This window comes from Diadema antillarum, unplaced genomic scaffold, assembly GCF_040938485.1.
Source record: "Diadema antillarum isolate AM-2024a unplaced genomic scaffold, OU_Dant_1.0 scf00000134, whole genome shotgun sequence".
NCBI lineage: Eukaryota > Metazoa > Echinodermata > Echinoidea > Diadematoida > Diadematidae > Diadema > Diadema antillarum.
In genome coordinates, this window is record NW_027271023.1 from 3980196 (window position 1) to 3999999 (window position 19804).

At 38.4% G+C, this 19804-nt stretch overlaps 1 pseudogene; it reads right to left on the minus strand.

Moving 5' to 3' along the window:
- Positions 1-19051, minus strand: part of LOC139720854 (uncharacterized) — an 88735-nt pseudogene extending 69684 nt beyond the window's left edge.
- Positions 19052-19804: the final 753 nt, after the last annotated feature.

Sequence of the window (19804 nt, forward strand, 5' to 3'; positions counted from 1 at the left end):
GATACACACAAGCAACTAGCTAGGTAAAGTAACTGCGCGTACACGTTTACGTTGCAGTACTCCGCCGCGCCTGGTCTGTGAGACTTACCGGCAGCGCAGCGCAGCCGGCCAGCACGTACACTGTACAATGTAGTTTGCTGGCGCTTTGCTACGGGTGTGAGCCACAGAACTCTGTGCGCGGCCATGCATTAGTAGCCCCCCGCGAAGCCGTGCTATAGTACCTTCGAGCCGTGCTATAGGCCCATGCCAGGGGCCTATTGTATGGCTGTCACTCTCAATGAGTTTGATAGGTATTTTCTATTGAATGTCATGTGACATGTTCTTGGCCAATCACAATTCGACATCATTCTGAGGTGTTGTATAAAAGAAGATAACGCTACAGTAGTGATGGCATGTGATATCTATGTTTTCGTAACTAAACTTGTTTGCCACCGAAGTGATTAAAAAGCACATCTCTTTCGATGGCAAATTGTGGTACTTGATGAAATAATAGACATGTGTAGGAGCGAAATGTATGGCTGAAGTATACTCTGGTAACTTAATAGGAAAGTAGGCACTACCAAGTTTGCTGGCACAACCAGGCTGCACTAGTCTTTGTCAAATGCCCTCTCGTAATATAGTAGTAATTCAAGTTCAAGTTCAAATTTAGTATTGCAGGATCAGTGAGCAGAGTGTCGTCATCACCCAAGACAGGATTAATCCACCAGTAACAGGGGCTGGTAAACGCTTTTTAATGTGTGTGGACGTGGTGTGTGTGTGGGGGGGGGGGGGGGCGGCTGCGGGCCAGGGTGTGGTCAAAGATCAATGGTTCCCCTTCATTAGTGTCATCAGTGATATTTGAGGAAGATCGAACAACCCGTTCAAAAGTGAAACGTTGACGAAATGTTTTGATAAGATTCTTGTGCCGTCATGGCTAAAGGTGAGAAAACTAAAACAATTCGTGATGTCACAGAGTAGGAGAATGATTATAAAGGAAACATATGAGAATTCCGCAAAGTTCTATTTTTATAAAAAGTACACATCTTCTCGTCTTTTTACTGATATGACACTGAACTTTACTTTTAATATCATTCTCCCTGAGGTCAATTAATTTGTTCTTTCATTACGCTAGAAAAATTTAAATATGAGGACTTCTCTTGTGCATTTCCCTCAACCTTCAAAGATGACTTGTGTCGTGCTAAAATGTTTCTGCATGGATTGAATCCACAAAGAAAAAACATATATATATATCAAAATGGGGCAAATTCCCATTTGAAGGCTAGGAAAAGAAAAGAGCAAAGGTCGCATCAGGGGAGTTCCCTATTATCATGAACCTCTCGCACGCTCTCGGGAGTTGAACGTAGCATATACACCGCCCATGCAAAATTTACTGTCGGTGCGAAAGATCAGGCGATGCGTCGAAATATCAAGTTTCATATCGGGTGATTCTCGTTTGGTTTAGCCTTTCATATACATTAAGGATTACCCCATCACCCCCGCTCTTGTAAGACAAAAGAACCTCAACGTCTCCTACACGGAACTGAAGAGGAATCGTGAGTGATACGTCTAAATGTGGAGCAGTAACAGTCATGGTCTAAACATGTACATGAAAGAACAGTTCAACGGTACAGTCATGCAAGCACACGGCACGCAAACGGACGGACAATCATGAAACACAAAAGAACAGTGAAGAGACAATAACATTAGTGTTTGCATTACACGATGTACACAAGACACAGGTGTCTTTACGTTGTTAGATTTTCTCAAATTACTTACGTTTCTACATTATCGCTCTCTCTTAGATTCTCTATGCCATATATACTTAGGCATCGGAAATAAAACAAGATTTGAAACAAGAATACATTCCATTAATGTATCCCTATCCTCAATGCGCGTTTCCTTTAAAAACTGCAATGACAAAATCCATTATTGTAAATTTTGTTGTAATATTAGTAATAACGATGATTACTATCATGCATCACTACTATCTTCAGTATCTTCAGTATTATCATAATACTTGTACAAAATCACACCTGGGCTAATCGCCAGAATTCGCGTTGGTATACCTGATATTCCTACCACGACCCACAGCACAGCAGCTCATGTTTCATCGGATCTTATTTTACTCTCTCTCCCTCTCTCTCCCTCTTCTTTGTCTCACTCGCTTTAAAGGGATCGTATGATTTTGGTTGAGACCTATAATTTCAGGTTTCTAACATTTTTTTGGTAAGATAATGAGACACCTCTTATGAAATATAAAAGAGCATGTAATTCCACGAGGAATTCAACGTTTATTTGATGAAAATTGGTTTTGAAATGGCTGGGATATCCAAAACAGAGCGATTCTAATAAAGTGTGGGACCCACCTTTTATTACGATCGCTTTGTTTTTCTTTATTTTTGGATATTTCAGTCATTCCAAACCCGATTTTCATCAAATGAACTCTGAATTCCTCTTAAAAGTGTATGCTCTATACTACTTTATAAGTGTTTTCTTGGTATCTCGCAAAAAAGCTAAAAACCCAATTTTCATCTCCACCAATACTGTACCATCCCTTTAAAAAAAATTGACACAAAGTCAGTCTGAACAATCACATTTTATTAAAATTTTGAACATCGTGACAACAGAGTACACTACGTGCAAACTGCGATTTAGGGCCTATATCTAATTCTGGTTGGATTCACAGCTTCGGCAATAAGCGGGGTACGAGCAGTGCGTTTCTTCAAACTGAAGGGCTTCTACATGCTTTCCTCAGTCGTTAAGTGCACTTTTCACACACTGCACGTCTCAATCGAGAAAACAATTAATATGCGTCTTGTAAATACTAAAAATGAAGCCAGATTGCGCCTGTACACCTACTCTGGCATCAAACTTACGAGTGAGACACGAGTTAGTCGTATTGGTCGTAGCCCATCCGGAACAGCAGACAGAAACGGTTTTGTTCACTTCTCGGGTTTGCGGGATGATAACAGCTCGATACGCTAGCCTGTGGGAAATGCGACAGAGCCGAAACAGAGACGCAGACCGTAATTTGACCAGAAAGACTGGTTATTTGCATGAAAAATGACAATAACTCGATTCTCATGTCTCTCCTGTGGTCACTTTTGCAGCACATATTGCAGTTCATCGAAATATAATGTACACGGCAGTATAAAATGGTATTTATCCAGTACGCTGAACGTTAAAGATGGCCGTGGATACCTTTGGCTTTACACAAACCTTGTACTTACAATTGGTACTATACCGTTATGACGAGTTCGAACGTAAATACAGTGTAGAAGTGGGTTTGGTTTTTTTTTTTTTTGTCTTAATATAAAATTAATTTCATAGGAATAAAAAAGATACTTTAGGCCCATGATTTGTTAGTTGCTCAAACGAATCGAATATGTCATCTCATCAATCTTAATAACCACAAGACAATGAATTTGTGCATCTCAGTGATATGGCAATTTAAATTATGTTCACCTTACTGGACACTGTCATTGAAAACTGTGCACCAGGTACTTTTTTTATTGTAAACTATGCAAATAAACTTGATCGAGAGTCTAAGAATTCGGGTGAAAGCCTGGCTTAATGAAGGACAATGGAGAGTTATAGTAAGACTTGGAAAGATAGGAGGGATGAAAGCAAAGGGAGGGGGCATGGAGGAAAAGTACAGGAAGAAAATCAGATACTTGCCTATAGGCTGTGCAGGTCAAAAACAAAAAGCAACCTCTCCTGAAACTCTGTGGGTATGACTGTTTTATTGTAATGTTGTACGTCACATTGAACCTGCAGAAAATGACAAAGAAGGTTTTTATTGTTGTATTTTTAGCTAAGTAGCATAATAATAAGAAAGAAAGACCAATCACTTGCGTATAGCATGTTACTTTCATAACAATAGTCCGGCGAAAACACCCGAAACAGATTGCATCAGGTGATATTGCCCATGCATCATTTTTACTTGGAATTGTTATCAAATTAAGATCCAATCAACTTTAAAGGACAGGTCAACCTTCACAGACATATGGACTGAGTGAATGCAGCAATATTAGGAGAACACATCAGTGAGACTTTGAGGAAAATTGGATAACCCGTTAAAAAGTTATGAATTTTGAAGTTTCTGCTCAGTCACTGCGGGACGAGGAGACTACTACAGCTTGTGATGTGTAGAACATGAGAACATGAGGGGGTGTCCCCCCCCCCCCCCTCCCACGGTGAGAATTTTTTGCATTTTGATGTTATAAATGGTGCAATTTGATGCTTTTTGCGCGTTTTATCGACTTGAAACAGTCCCACTTGTTTAACCCTAAAAAGGCCGGGGGGGTTGAATCACCCCCCCCCCTCGACATTTTTTCGCGACTACTCCGCCACGCGAAATCTTTTGACCGCGCCGTTCGCTGGCTTTTTACTTTCCAGTCTCGCGCATCTTTTGACACCATTTTCGCGAAAATCAAGCATACCGTTACGACGCTGCATAACGTTTTATACATGCCTGTCAGACCGAAAATGGCTCAAAAACGTGATTTTGTGTATAAAGTCTATACAAATGGAGTTTTCTCTTCTTATTCATAAAGATATGATTATTTTCACTTTCATAGGCTGAAACTAATTAATTTTAGCATAATTATGCTTGAAATAAGTAATAAATTTTGCGGAAAAGAAATGATAAAACAAAAGGTCGAACAAACAAAGAAATACATAAGAATTTCATAAAACAATGAAATACATAACAAATTGATTTTGATACCAATTTTTTTTCGAGTACATTCTTAGGAATGCTACAAAGAATGTTTTCACCAAAAATTAGGATCTAGGAGCTTTAATTTCTGATTTAGAGCAAAATGTATGAATTTATGCATATATTAGCATAATTGATTATGACGAAAATTTCCATTTCTTTTTGTATAGCTTGGTAGACTACGCCACAGGTAATGCACGTGCCAAATTTCATGGCGATTGCGCGATCGACGGCCGAGATCTCGGGGGGTTGAATCCAGTCATCTTCACGGATGGAAATGAACAACAACAACCCCTCCCCGGCCACAGAACACCCAAAAAAGCCCGGCCTGGTTAGGGTTAAGGTAGCAATATTATATTTTGATGTAGATTATTATTGAACAATTTGCCTATAAAATGTATCATTTAAATAAACTTGTTGTATTAATTTTTTACACTGAATATCATGAACGCGACTGAGCCCAAGCGAGCGGAGCGAGCGAGGGGGGGGGGGGGGGAGGGTGTGGGAGGGGGGTGCCCCCCTCCCCACCGTGGTTGTTAATATCTTTACCTACAATGTATTTATAAATTCGACTGAAATCTAGCCGGCAAATACGCTAGATAAAGACGACAAAGAAAACGATTAATGAATACAAGAGGAAATTACAGCTTTTGCAGTATATGCCAACTTTCAAATAGCTGAGAATGCAAATACATGTATTGCAAAGTAACTTAACAACTGAAGGAAGAGTGCTTTCAGAACATGTTACCATCCAAAGGGTATATTACCAGTGATAGGCCTGCCATGCCAGGTGCCCCACGCATGTTATTTTCATACCACGCCAACGTTAGGCTTTCGCACATGAAGGAGAATGGGGACATCCCACGTATAGACCGACACCCACGAGTCATACAGCCCACGAGTTCGACATTGAAAACAGGTCCATGGGTCATACAGCCCATATGAGTTCGACACTAATAGGCAAATAAAGCCCGTGAGTTCGACACTAGGTTAAAAACAGCCCACGAGTTTGACAGATACAACACGGTCTCGTGGGTCGTGTTAGCTTAGTGTTGAACCATCACCTCCCTGGTTAAACTAATGGGCTGTGTGACTCGTGAGCAGTATAACTCATAGGCTGTATGACTTGTGAGCTGTATGACTCGTGGGCTGTATGACTCGTGGGTGTCGGTCTCGTGACGTACACCCAAGAGAATGGCAAAATTTATAGTCAAATTGCAGGGAAGAATAATATACCTATACATAATCGTACAGTTTCAAACTTTACCATTAAAATAGTGACATCCACATAGAACAGCAGGTGATGACTTGGGTGCACGTCACGAGACCGACACCCACGAGTCACACACCTCACGACACTGAGCTAATAAGGCCCACGAGACCGACACATCGAGCCCCGCGTTGTATCTGTCGAACTCGTGTTCTGTTTTTACCTAGCGTCGAACTCATGGGCTTTATTTGCCTCGTGTCGAACTCATGGGCTGTATGACTCGTGAGCTGTATAACTCATGAACCTGTTTTCAATGTCGAACTCGAGGGCTGTATGACTCGTGTGTGTCGGTCTCGTGACGTACACCCAAGTGGGATGACCCCAACGACTTATAGTCATAGTCATCAACTCATACGTATCCTATTGACATGCACGAATGACTTCACTCAAGTGCCTATTTTGGAGGGAAATCGACGAGAAGAATGCCATTCACGTCTTGAGACAGTCGAGTATCAATGACTTTTAGAGAGAAAATTATTATTATTAAATGGTTGGAGTTTAGATATGATCAACCAAAAACATGACGACGCGAAGACTTTATCGCCTAGCTAGCTTTCCACTTTTTGTGCCTGTGTTTGGGACAATTAATTACGTTTGAAAACAGTGAAAGCATATATATACAGCAGAAAATATTTAGGTGAATATATAAAATGTATACGTTATACACATCTTCATGCACGCAAAACACTTAAAATTACTTTTATAAGCACTTGGGCTAACTTTTTACACGGTTTGTTCAGCAGCTTCACTTTTGCATATGGCATGAACCAAATATCAAACTTGCTCCAACGGTTTTTCTAGCAACCTCACTTTTGCATAATATATATATGAACCAAATATCAAACTTGCTCCAACTTCAATGTAAACATCGTTATCAGTGAAGGAAATGCCTATCACTGATTTCGTTCATAGCTGTAAGACTGAAGAGAGGTGAGCTTCAAACGGTGTGGGCTTTCACTTCTAGTAGCGATCTAGACGTGGGTCGCATTCCTCTACGCGACCCCAGATGAAAAAAAAATAATAAAAATGTTATGACAACGCAAGCATAAATAGTGGGAGTTCAAAATGTCGTACGTCTGTAGTGTGGGACTGCCTAAAATCCCCAACAACCTCTACCTGCTTCTATTTCCACAGGCCCTACAGAAAGTTAGAAATCATAATACTCACGTTCCGTTGATACTGCACACGTTTGTGCCATTTGCATCTATTGCGTTCGCTGGCAAAATTCCACCGGGCATGATTAGAAGGGAAAAGCAGAAGACCAAACTTAACAGGGCGATGCTCCAGCGAAGGAGAACTTCACTGCATCCCACCACGACTCCCCGCTCCATCTTGACGTTCAAAACGTAGCAGTCACTACTGTAGGCCTACTGTAAAGATAAGAGTCATGTGCACGCCCGCAAGACTCCGCGCACGTGTTTTGAAATATTGCTTGGCTGAACTGTTAGCACATTAGCTTCAAATCTATGCTCTGCAAACTATTCGCGAATCACTTTCACTTCGTTGTAGTAGTGGTCCAATGTCAGTTTTTGAGATTAATGCCACGTGGGTCGATCACATCGTCCGCTGCGACTGTATTGGAGCTCCGTCATGCTGGTTATCGATCCGTGTAATATCCCTTGTTTCTTGTTTCGGTGTTGCGCCCTCCTATCAAGGCTTGCATGTCGTATAGTGGTTTGACTCCAGCCTGTACGGTTTGACCAAGGAGGCACCGTGGTACTTAGCACCTCCTTGGACTAGCTGACAGGCGGATGCGCTGATATATTATTACTCAAATAACTCTCCTAATGGTTTGTGTTTCTTATGTGAAAAACACATTTTTTTAAAGCAATCTAGAACAATTTGTGATGTCACAATTGGGCAGTGATACAAAGAAACTAGAAAGATATATATATTTGTACCAGAATGAAATAGCACCTGACTCTTTCAGAAGGCAGATGGAATAATTATTGACCATAACATTATTTGTAGAACGATTTTGTTTCCTCAGACTTCACAAATGATTAATATATACTTCCGATATTTTTGCATTCATTTGAATCCGCATGTAATGTTAAAGGAATATCCCCCGGCCCTCTTGATTTTCTGTTCTGCATTCATTGAGTCTCTGTGTATAAAACACGTAAATTCGATCCCCCTCACATTTTTTTTCTTCATTCACTCAATCCACATGCATACTGAGGTTGATTTTCCTTATCTTTTTTACACCGAGTGTTACACGTATATCTTTCTACATTCGCTGAGTCCACATGTAGGCCTATATACGTATATGGGTATAAGTTAACCCTTTGAACATTGTTAGATTTTGTATTGCAATGACATCTAGTTGTTTGATTATGACATAAGGGGGAAACCCCTTTCAATATTGAAGGTGATATTGATAAACAACGATCCACCTCTATAAAATTTAATAGTAATAATAGTTAGAAATGAAATGACAAAAAAAAAGATGTCATATTTCAAAACTGTCTCACTTTCTCTCAATACGAATTAATCAGACTAATAAACATGTAAGCAAATTAACTACAGCGATGATGCCATCATATCAAAATTTTCTAATTGGCTTTCATAGGCACAACGTGAATATGTAATATGAAAAAACGACGTCATTTGTGAATTTAGCTCAGTCAAAAGAGATTTAACATTACTTGCAACTCTTAAATAAATCAACGCGAAAAATGTGATTTCTTTGAACCACGGATACAAGAAAATGCCGAGTGTGAATAATTATGTTACCGATCGATCGGTTGACTTTAAAAGTCGGTCAACTACCAAACAATATTATTTTTATATGATTGTTTTTTTTTCCACTCAGTAGGGCTACGGTTGCCTTCTCACTTGAGATGAAGGACATCCGTCTTTCCCCCCTCGTTTCCCAGTTCGTTGAAGTGAACTCTCTACATGGCTATGACCTCACCAGAAGTAACTTGACGCGCATTCGTGCTCATGCATCATGCGATAGATCGCGTGGTAACCTCCGGTTACACCTGTTCGATCCGCGTCGCGATTTCTTTTGTGTGCTTCCCCACACGCGGGTAACATGCGTGCGTACGGTCGTGCGTGCGGTGCACCGCAGTTCTTCGTCGTGCCAATGTGCTGTCGGGTCACTATTCATCACATACGTCTTGGGCAGGCAAGTGAAATAAAACCGTCCATGGCCTAGTTCAATTCAGTAATGATATTAATCATTATTTTTATTTCATTTTTTGATTTGTATAAATTAACACTCACATGTTCCAAGATTCGTGTCATCTGTTTTGTAATTCTGGTAAGTATTGGGCGATAAATGGAAAACGCACTCACACATAAAGCACACCCCCATCCACCTTCTACCCTCGCCCACATATTCTGTCACGCACTCGATGCAGAACAGTTAAAATTGTTGCTCGAAGTTCATACATTTCTCGACCCCACATTCTTCGATCAAAGTGTGTATTCCTCGACCGTACTCACTTGTAATCCAATCTAACCGCAGGTCAACAGGTCATGTTTTTTCTCGGAATGTCGGAAAGCCGCAAGAAAAGGAAGGACGCATAAACGAAAAATAGAAAAGAAGCAACGGGAGGGAGATCGAGGAAATCATATATGAAAAATAATACAAGAATCAAGTAAGCCATCGGGGAAAACATACCGAGTCAAATGATAATCATACGCAATCGTGGAGCGATATGTGTATAGGGTCCTACAGTGTGTTGTATAGCGCTCCATGATTGAAATACACTGTATTATTGTGTTTCCAATGTGCATGATCTGATAGTATTTTCATTGCATGTATCATAAACTCCAGCGTGACAACCGGCCCATTTCATGCCACCTTTGCATAATATGAAAGCAGTTGATGGATATTAATTAAATGACATTGAGCAGAGAAAGAGAGAAAATGGCGTAATCTTGAATATTCTCCGTGGGGAGAGTCCCTCGTACAATAGTTATTACGCCTCGTGACACTAGACAAACAGAGCCAGAGGAGATCGAGGAGGAGCTGGGTCGAGAGAGGCGGAAGAATGTAGGGCGGGAAAATGTGTGGAAGATAATAGTTTGACGAAGACTTCAGTGGGTGAAACTCACGTGTGGTGCAGGTGCCATTAGTGTTGGTTCGCCAGCCGTCACAGCAGCCCAAGACTGATTTCTGTCGCACCTCGGTTATAATCCTCCTGTCTCTCGTTGTTTCTATTCTGGAGGTGGCAGAGAACAGGAAGTGCGATTTCATCAAGATCAAGAAAATATCCTCTCTTTCCTTTTTTCTGAACTTCATATAGCCCTCCATGATCTATTTTATTGTCTCCATTTCAACAGAGTGCAACTCAAAATATTCAACCATAATGTCTTTTTTTTTTCTTAACATTTCTCTCATAAACATTTACACAAACAAATGTTGTTTGTGTAAATATCCTCTCACGGAAGTCGGACAGATTCTCGTCCCGAATGCTTCTACATAATGTTTTCTGTATTTTTGTCTATCTTTTATTTTTCTTTCTTTTTCATATAAACAATATACAAATTAATTCATGACAAGATAACACAAATTTTATTATAACGACATAAAGTCCACACTATCAATCTCACGGATGGAAAAGCAAGAATTTTGTAAGTATAGGAAAGGAAACATAAGGAACATAATCAGATGATGCATATCCAAATCTATGCAGGTGTTCTTTAGCGCACCGTGTAGTGACATACAGCAACACATTACACATACACACACACAAACACACACACACACACATACACACACACATACAAACAAACAAACACACAACATAACACAAGACACACACATACAAGCATCCTCTTTTTCGTCCCTAATACGATCCTGATGGTGTTTTAAATAAAATGAGGATACGTTCCAGGAACTAAGTTTCCCATAGTACAGAACAGAAAAACAAACAGAAAACAGAGTAAAAGTGAAGAGCACACGTCCATGCAAACGTTTAAATTCATTTACTAAACTTGCAAACTAAGTAAATGTACATCTATATTGCAAAGTTTCCGTTTTACTTGAACGACATTATAAGTGTATATGATTCATATTTTTTTTCAAGTGTTTAAATATTCATTATATATCTTCCCACTTTACACAAACGGTCTATACGTGCAATTTATTGTTTGGAGCACAACTGGTCAATAGTGAACTTGGGAAATTCCCTCATCACACCACCACACATATTCTTCTTTCTTTGTTGTTAATTTGGACACATCAACACATTGGTGTGCAGAATATTATTTACTAACGGAAGTTTGATATTGTGCTAATGATACAATCAGAAGCCATTCTCAACTGAGTTCCCAGTTTAAAAGATTATTCTTGTTTTGTGTTTATTTCTTCTTTTTTCCCACAAAATGTTATCACTGGGGTGGTTCGATTACAAGTGTAATACCTTTCATAGAGATAACATTCGAAGTTTCACATTGGCTTTATGGCGGTTTGATTCGTGGTTTCGCCCTCTTTTTATCTCCATGTTTCATACGAGTTGCTCCATCATAGCGACGTGTTAAGTTGCCGCTTGATGGCGCTTCGTGCAAAAATTGACAGTAGATCATTCAGGACATACCACTGTAAAGGTCCCAGTACGGCTAAACAATGCAATCGACATTTTTTTTTTTCAGAAACTCTTATTATTTACGTACCAGAGGTGATAGAGTAGATCCAAGACATTGTGTTTTGTATTGGAATTTGTTTATTTATTTGTTCATTTAGGCCTACTTATTTTGATTTTTTGGAAAAGAAAGAAACTTACTAAAAACCAAATCGAAGGCAAAAATAGTTGAAACGCCAGTTTTAGCAGGATGGAAACGATATATGGGTATATGTTTAAGTCGGAAGCAGGAATCATAAGTTGTTGTTCAAGGACTAAAAGAAGAAATTTCACATTTCACTTTTTTTTTGAACACATACACATTTCTTGACCAGTCCTTATGAACGACAGCTGATGTCATACCCTCACAATTTTTCATTGTTATCTTTAACTAATACCAGTAAAGGAATATATCAGAGTTAACTGTTCTTTTCTATTCTGGGTGGTTTTAAGGTAAGGTTTATATTTAGCTGACGTATGAGATTTTTGCTATGTCTCGGTATATGAAACGAATAAGAAATTGTGAGAACATCCTCATTCCTCAACTTGCTGATTTGAATATTCATACAACGATTGGTCAAGACGTGAAATTTAAAATGTCAATATTTCATATCTTCATTATTTCTTTTCCGATTTCTTTCATTTTTGTATCGTAAGGAATATTTCACTTTTTTTTTTGGAAGTCTATTGATTGTTTTGGGTGGATTTTCTCTTTAAACATGGTTGGTGAAAAATCAAAATGCCGTCGAATGAAATTAATGTATTTAAGCTTGACTGGCTGCTCCATACACCATGATATCATAATGAATAAATGGAAATGTTTCTATAATTAGGTACATAACTTTCCTTTTAAAGGAGCATCACATGCTCAAAATCTTAGTTCTTATTGTCTCAACGTGTTGACCGGACTCTGTGACATGTTTTGAGTTCAAAACAGATTGTCGGGGCTGAAGGGAGTTGACTTTATAGGCCCGAATTCACGAAGGTGGTACAAATGAAACCATGGTTTAAACCATGGACAAAACCCATGGAGCGCCGAGTGTCGCATGGAATATTTCGTTACGAAATCAATCATTTCGTCGATGAAATGATTATTTTGTAACGAAATGACAACATTTTGTAACTAAATGAACATTTCGTCCACGAAATGATAATTTCGTTAGCGAAACGGTCATTTTGTCGACGAAATGACCAATTTCGCATCGAAATATTCCGTGCGACACTTGGCGCTCCATGGTTTTTGTCCATGGGTTAAACCATGGTTTCATTTGTACCACCTTCGTGAATTCGGGCCAATGAGTTTATTTAGAATATATCTACCGTTTCCCGGATCTATTCTTATTCATATTTTTAGTAAGGTAGTTTCCTATTTTGTTCACATCTCACAGATTCGATCATATTTTCCTTCCGATCTGTGCAGTTGAAATTAGGAGGTGCCAATATAAGGATGGGACAAAATCTAAATTTCTGCTATTTGATAGGCTAAATTGAAGGGATGGTATACAGTTTCAGTTGAGAGGGGCTTCACTTTTCCTGCATTTTTTTATGATGATTTTTTTTTTCGAGGTAATGAGAAACCTCTTATGAAATATGAAAGAATGTATGATTCTTACAAAGGAATTCATTGTTCATTTGATGAAAATTGGTTTTCAAATGGCTGAGATATCCCAAACAAAGCGATCCTATAAAACGTGGGACCCACCTTTATAGGATCGCTTTGTTTTACTTTGTTTTTGCATATCTCAGCCACTTCAAAACCAATTTTCGTCAAATTGACTTTGATTTCCTCTCAAATTGCATGCTCTTTAACATTTATAACGTATTGGTAAGTATCTTGCAAAAATTCAAAAGCTAAATCCTCACCTCAACCAATGCTATAGGCCTACTTTTATATCCTTTAAGAGGCGATGACTCAAGACTTACCTGTACGTCCTACAGCGGTACCAGCCACATCTGTTTAGACGGCTCGTGAGTCTTGTTCTTGAGAACTCAACGGTAGATTGGATAGTTTCGCTTTGGTAGGGGAAAAGGAGGGTATAAAGAACAAAGATTAATCTGACAATGCCCTGATTTGCCCTGAAAGCAATTTCTATTCTAGAAGTAGTAGCGAAACGTTTGGCGGGGCGTCAACTTTATGACAGATTGACGCACAAAACAAACGAACTGAATCAAAACATAACAAACATAAGCGTTTATACATCTAAGTATAATGTATTATACAATGTATTCACAAGAATCCTTTGAGTGGTTCACAATTTACAGGCATGTTTTTCAGTGAACCTCTCAGTTCTTTCTTTCTTTTTTTCCCTCCAAACATAACTTTGTATTTTGCCGATATGCATGTATAATTTCGTATTTGTTAAACATTATCTACCATGTAAAGTCGAATACATGCCTATGTTATATCTTCTGATTCATTTCGTGTTATGTTGACGAAAAAGAAAGAAGGAATGAAATAAATGAAATGAAATGAAGTGAGATTAGATGAATCTTTTCTCAAACTTAAAACCGCATTTTCTCCAGCTTGCTTTCTGCTCCTGAAAAAGGCGCCTATGTGATATTTTAGTTAGAAGTCGCCTTCATGCCTATATCTAAAACCCAGCGAATTTCTTCTACAGCGACCGCCGCGATCCCGAAAACATACGTACCGGTTAAAAAGAAAAAAAAAAATAATGAGGCTTTTAATCGCAAAACGGATCAGTCTAACCATCGTCATGGCAATTATCTTAAAACAGAGTGAGTATTTTTTTTTATTATTCACAGAAGTAAGTGTCTCATTAATCAGATCACCAATCAGGAAAATTAAGAGACTATAAGTAAAAGATTATCTGAAAGCTAATGGTTTTGGGGGAGAAAATGAGATGTCACAGGCGAGAAAAAGAAGAAGAAGAAGAAGAAGAAACAGTAATTGGAAACAATAAGTACTGATTTGTCCTTCGTTTCTGTCTTTTCAGATCCATTAGACAGTCTCTGCGCTTGAATCTGTTATTGTAGGTGAATGCTCAATCATATAACTTGCTGTTGCGGCATAGAGTAATAATCCTCCCATGACTTTTAATACACCGAGTAGAAGGTATAATACATGTGTACACCAAGTGTTCTTTCCTTTAGATTATATGCACACAACTAAAACTACAGCTTAGCTGTATCTTATTAAGATAACAGAGTTTGGTAAATTAACGGAGTTTGGTACACTGGAGGAGAGTTCTCCAAGATTGTTTTATACATTAGAGTAGGGGAGAGAGAACAGTGATGAGAAGAGAGAACAAAGGAACCTCTCTTCGCTGCAAGGGGTTAGGAGAGTGTTCTGTTGTATAAAACTGAGATGATGTGCCGCTGTTCAATATTAAACACCGATCATGTCCAATAGGAAAACGGGGTTTAAAACAGTTGGTAAGTTCAACCAATTCATCGTTTCACATTTATTATGTTTAAGCCTTTTCTCAATAGTTCAATAGTGCATATTGTCAGGGTAGCAACTACAGCAACGACCATGAGGCTGAAGTCATTATTCTCCAAGAATACTCCATCATTTGATTATGGATCGTACGGAACTCATGACGAGATAGATTGCGATATACAATACAGCCTTTTCAGCATACTTTGCTGTAATCAGATATCTAACATGAAGAGTGGCGGAACAGTATCATAGATTATATTGTATTATATTCAAGACCGATATAAACTCATAATCGATATACTTGCATGCTGTTTACGAAGGCTCATATTGAGTTTGTTGTTTTGAATGATAGTCTTTACTATTGTTGTGTGATATAATACACAAGTATTGAGTTACATATTTACTCGGGTTGAGATACAAATCCATGGAATTTTTACTTACAAGAAATACATTTTCACTTTCATATGGTTATTTATTATTGTTTTGGCCTATAAATAAATAAACGTTATTCATTGAGATGTCAGAGGCGAGAAAAAGAAGAAGAAAAAAAAAAAGAAAGAAACAATGATTGGAAACATTAAGTACTGATTTGTCCTTCGTTTCTGTCTTTTCAGATCCATTAGACAGTCTCTGTGCTTGAATCTGTTAATGTAGGTGAATAAAGTACTCAATCATATAACTTGCTGTTGCGGCATAGAGTAATATTCCTCCCATGACTTTTAATACACCCAGTAGAAGGTATAATACATGTGTACACCAAGTGTTCTTTCCTTTAGATTATATGCACACAACTAAAACTACAGCTTAGCTGTATCTTATTAAGATAACAGAGTTTGGTAAATTAACGGAGTTTGGTACACTGGAGGAGAGTTCTCCAAGATTGTTTTATACATTAGAGTAGGGGGGGAGAGAACAATGATGAGAAGAGAGAACAAAGGAACCTCTCTTCGCTGCAAGGGGTTAGGAGAGTGTTCTGTTGTATAAAACTGAGATGATGTGCCACTGTTCAATATTAAACACCGATCGATCATGTCCATTAGGAAAACGGGGTTTAAAACAGTTGGTAAGTTCAACCAATTCATCGTTTCACATTTATTATGTTTAAGCCTTTACTCAATATTTCATATTGTCAGGGTAGCGACTACAGCAACTACCATAAGGCTAAAGTCATTATTCTCCAAGAATACTCCATCATTTGATTATGGATCGTACGGAACTCATGACGAGATAGATTGCGATATACAATACAGCCTTTTCAGTATACTTTGCCGTAATCAGATATCTAACATGAAGAGTGACCTAACAGTATCTATATATATTGTATTATATTCATGACCGATATAAGTTCATAATCGATATACTTGCATGCTGTTTACGAAGGCTCATATTGAGTTTGTATGATATGTTTTGAAGGATAGTCTTTACTATTATGTTGTGTGATATAATACACAAGTATTGAGTTACATATTTACTTGGGTTGAGATACAAATTCATGGAATTTTTACTAACAAGAAATACATTTTCACTTTCATATGGGAATTCAATTGTTTTGACCAATAAATAACTAAAGGTTATTCATTTAACAAGATATATACCGAATCATATTTGGGCTTATGGCGATGTATACCAAATTCGCAGTAATAATGACAAACCATTAAGCTTGTGTATAAAGTCACACAACTACACATGTATGCTTCAAGTGTAAATATGTTATATTTGTAGGATTAGGGATCGTTGATGAATTATTATAGCTATAGCTATGAGTCGATTCGTATAGTAACCTGTACAATTCATTATTTGCTTATTTCAGTAAACCGTCACGTCATACCGTCAAATGCATCATCGCATGACGTCATCGTCACGTCATGTTGCATCGTCGTGTCAAGTCATATCAGCATTACCGCCAAAACCATTTATGTGAAGCTACGTCACATCAGTGTAACTGTCAATTGAAGTTTATACTGTAGCAGCATCGTTGTAATTTGTGTCTGATAATGATCATTGGATCATCGTTTGACGCTGAATAACAAGAATCCAAGTTCAACGAAATTATGTGCGCTGACTGATTTATTGTTGTTGACAACGAGTTAGCAGTTACTGTAGCACAGGCTACACTTGCCTTCCGCATTTACGACGAAAACTTTAGCATAAGTATAATTATATTGATATTTATTATGGTATAATATGATAATAACACTGATATGCGTTCTGCTTCATCTTTGACTGATCAGATAAAACGTAGACTGGCATTTATGATTATCTTAACTTTGCCTGCTGTAAATGTTAAACTTATTTTTATCATCCATTACCATATATCCGTATACAGCTAGTCCCTATTATAATGTTTAACCACTTTTCCGGTCATGTCGATACAACTTTTGAGCTAAATGTCTGTTGTAAATTCGTCAGAAATAATTGCTTGAAAGAGTTCGAAATGCAAATACATTGTATGATGATATCCCGCTTCAACTTTTGTCCAGGGACCGAATCAACTGAATTTGGGGTATACTTAAATCATCCCAAAGAATGTTCCCTCTATATAAATTTCTCTAGCGTTTACGTATGTGAAGCCAAAGTCCCACTCCATGTTGGGACGAAGCACTGTACAGTGAGGGATCGGGGGGGGGGGGGGGGGGGAGCGCACCGGGCGCGCTCCCTTTTTTTGTTAAAACAAAGAAATTTAAAAAATGGGGGAGGGGTACGTGCCCCTCCCTCCGTTAATTTTGTAAGGCGCCCCTCTTTACGGGATTCCTGGATCCGCCCCTAATGTATACTAGTACGCTCATCTCCAGTGGGCTTGAACCATGACCTTAAAGAAGAAATCCACCCCAAAATAGATACATTTCAAACGAAAGAGAAAATAATTCCCTACAGAATGGTACAAAAATGACAACAATCGGATAAAAAGTAAAGAAGATTATGATATTTTGAAATTTCAATTTTTTCGGAAAATATTTCTTGATCAGTCCCTGTTAATATTCAAATGAGCGAGTTGATGATGTTATACCGTGACAATTTTTTCATTTATGTTATTATAAGAAATTCGGGAGAAAATATTTTTAGGTAATACAAGTTAAATTATGTTCCCATACCAAGATATTATATCAGAGTAAACATCGTTCTTTTTTTCTTATTTTCGTTGGTCTTAAGACAAGTTTTATACATGTATTCATACAGCGGATGAGATTTTTGTCATTTCTGTATAAGATGAAATGAATAAGAAATTGTGAGGGCATGACATCGTCCTGTTTGGATATTCATAATGACTAGTCAAGAAATGTTTTCCTAAAAATGTGAAATTCTTCCTCATTTCTTATCCGATATTGTCATTTTTGGATCGTTCTGTAGAGAATATTTTCTCTTTCTTTTGAAATGTAGTTATTCTGGAGGGGGGTTTCTTCTTTAAGATGAAGAGTCCACGGTCTTATATCAACCGAGCAACAATGGATATCAATTTGCTTTCATCATAACCGCCAATCAGTAGTACATTTCCCCCCCCCCCCCAAAGTACCACTTTACGCCCGCCCAATGGAACAACAGTGTTATCAATTTAACATGATAATTGTATCTGGTACTCTGCATCCCTTCTTTTATAAGTTGCCGAACAGATAAGTTTTGTCATGCTAACATGCAGGCACAAGTTCATGCGATAATCATAATCGGTCAAAACACAATTCTCCATCATCATCATTATAAATCTCTATCTGACATTCGAAGGAAAAGAAATATACAATAAAATTTACAAACTCATCATTTATCATCAATTAGATTAAGTGAGACAAACGAATAGGTATTTTGCGTGTTACGGACCCTTTTCAGAAACAACGGGCTGATAAAAAAGAAAAAAACAACGCCCCACACAATGGTTTGATTTATTGTGAAATAAAAGAGATAATTCAACGTACTTAACAGTTCTATTGCAGACGTTTTCATCATCCAGGGACAGGGTGATGGCATCGCTGTAATGTAGAACGATGGAGAGAAGGACAACGCTGAGCAGCGTCCTGTAGCACCAGCTGGCCTTCATGGTTCCTCCAAGCATTAATGATGATGTATTCCTCCGAGATACACTTCATCCGATTCGTGCTCGGTTGTTACGGAATCTGCGAGATCGCAAAACTTTTTAGGGAGCGTCCCGTTTTGTTGCCACTGCTTTTTTGTCTCTGGTGTAGAAAGCGAGTCTCTGCGTGTAAGTAAAGTGATGCGTGAAGGTCAAAGGTGTTGAGCTTCAAGTCACAAAACGAATCTCTTCACTTGTCATTTATATAATGCTGTCTTATCCGCTGCCTCGGGAAAATGGGGTTAATACACCCGGATCTAGCAAGCAATCGACCTTTCCGTAGGGCCTCTGATATGTACCATAACCCTTTCCATATAACTAGGGGGAGATTTCATATAACACCGCTTGTTTTGTTTAGTTTCATTTGGGATAATCTAGACATCGCAAAGGAAAGATCAAATTCTGAGACGCTGATCTACTAGCACAACGTCACAGTTCCGTAAAAAGACTATTATTCTATCCAACTTCTTGCGTCCTAATGAGACAGTCCAAAATTTCTGTACACCGCGATGCTGGTCTTTTGTGACGTATGAAGGATCTCTGCAGCAACCTGAAAGGGACTCACGGGTCCTCTGTTATACAGGTTCATGAGGTGGGCACAGCGGTCATCACTGCTGATGACACAGGTGGTCTGTATGCGACCTGTGCAAGATAATAACAATCAATCAAAGCCAGTGATCCAAGTGAGCCGATTGCGAACAAGCCGACGATCGATTTAAAGTAAAACTATAATGCGAAGAGCAACACATTTTTGAATGAGTGACGAATGCCTGACTGCAGGAAACAAAGCGAACAAAAG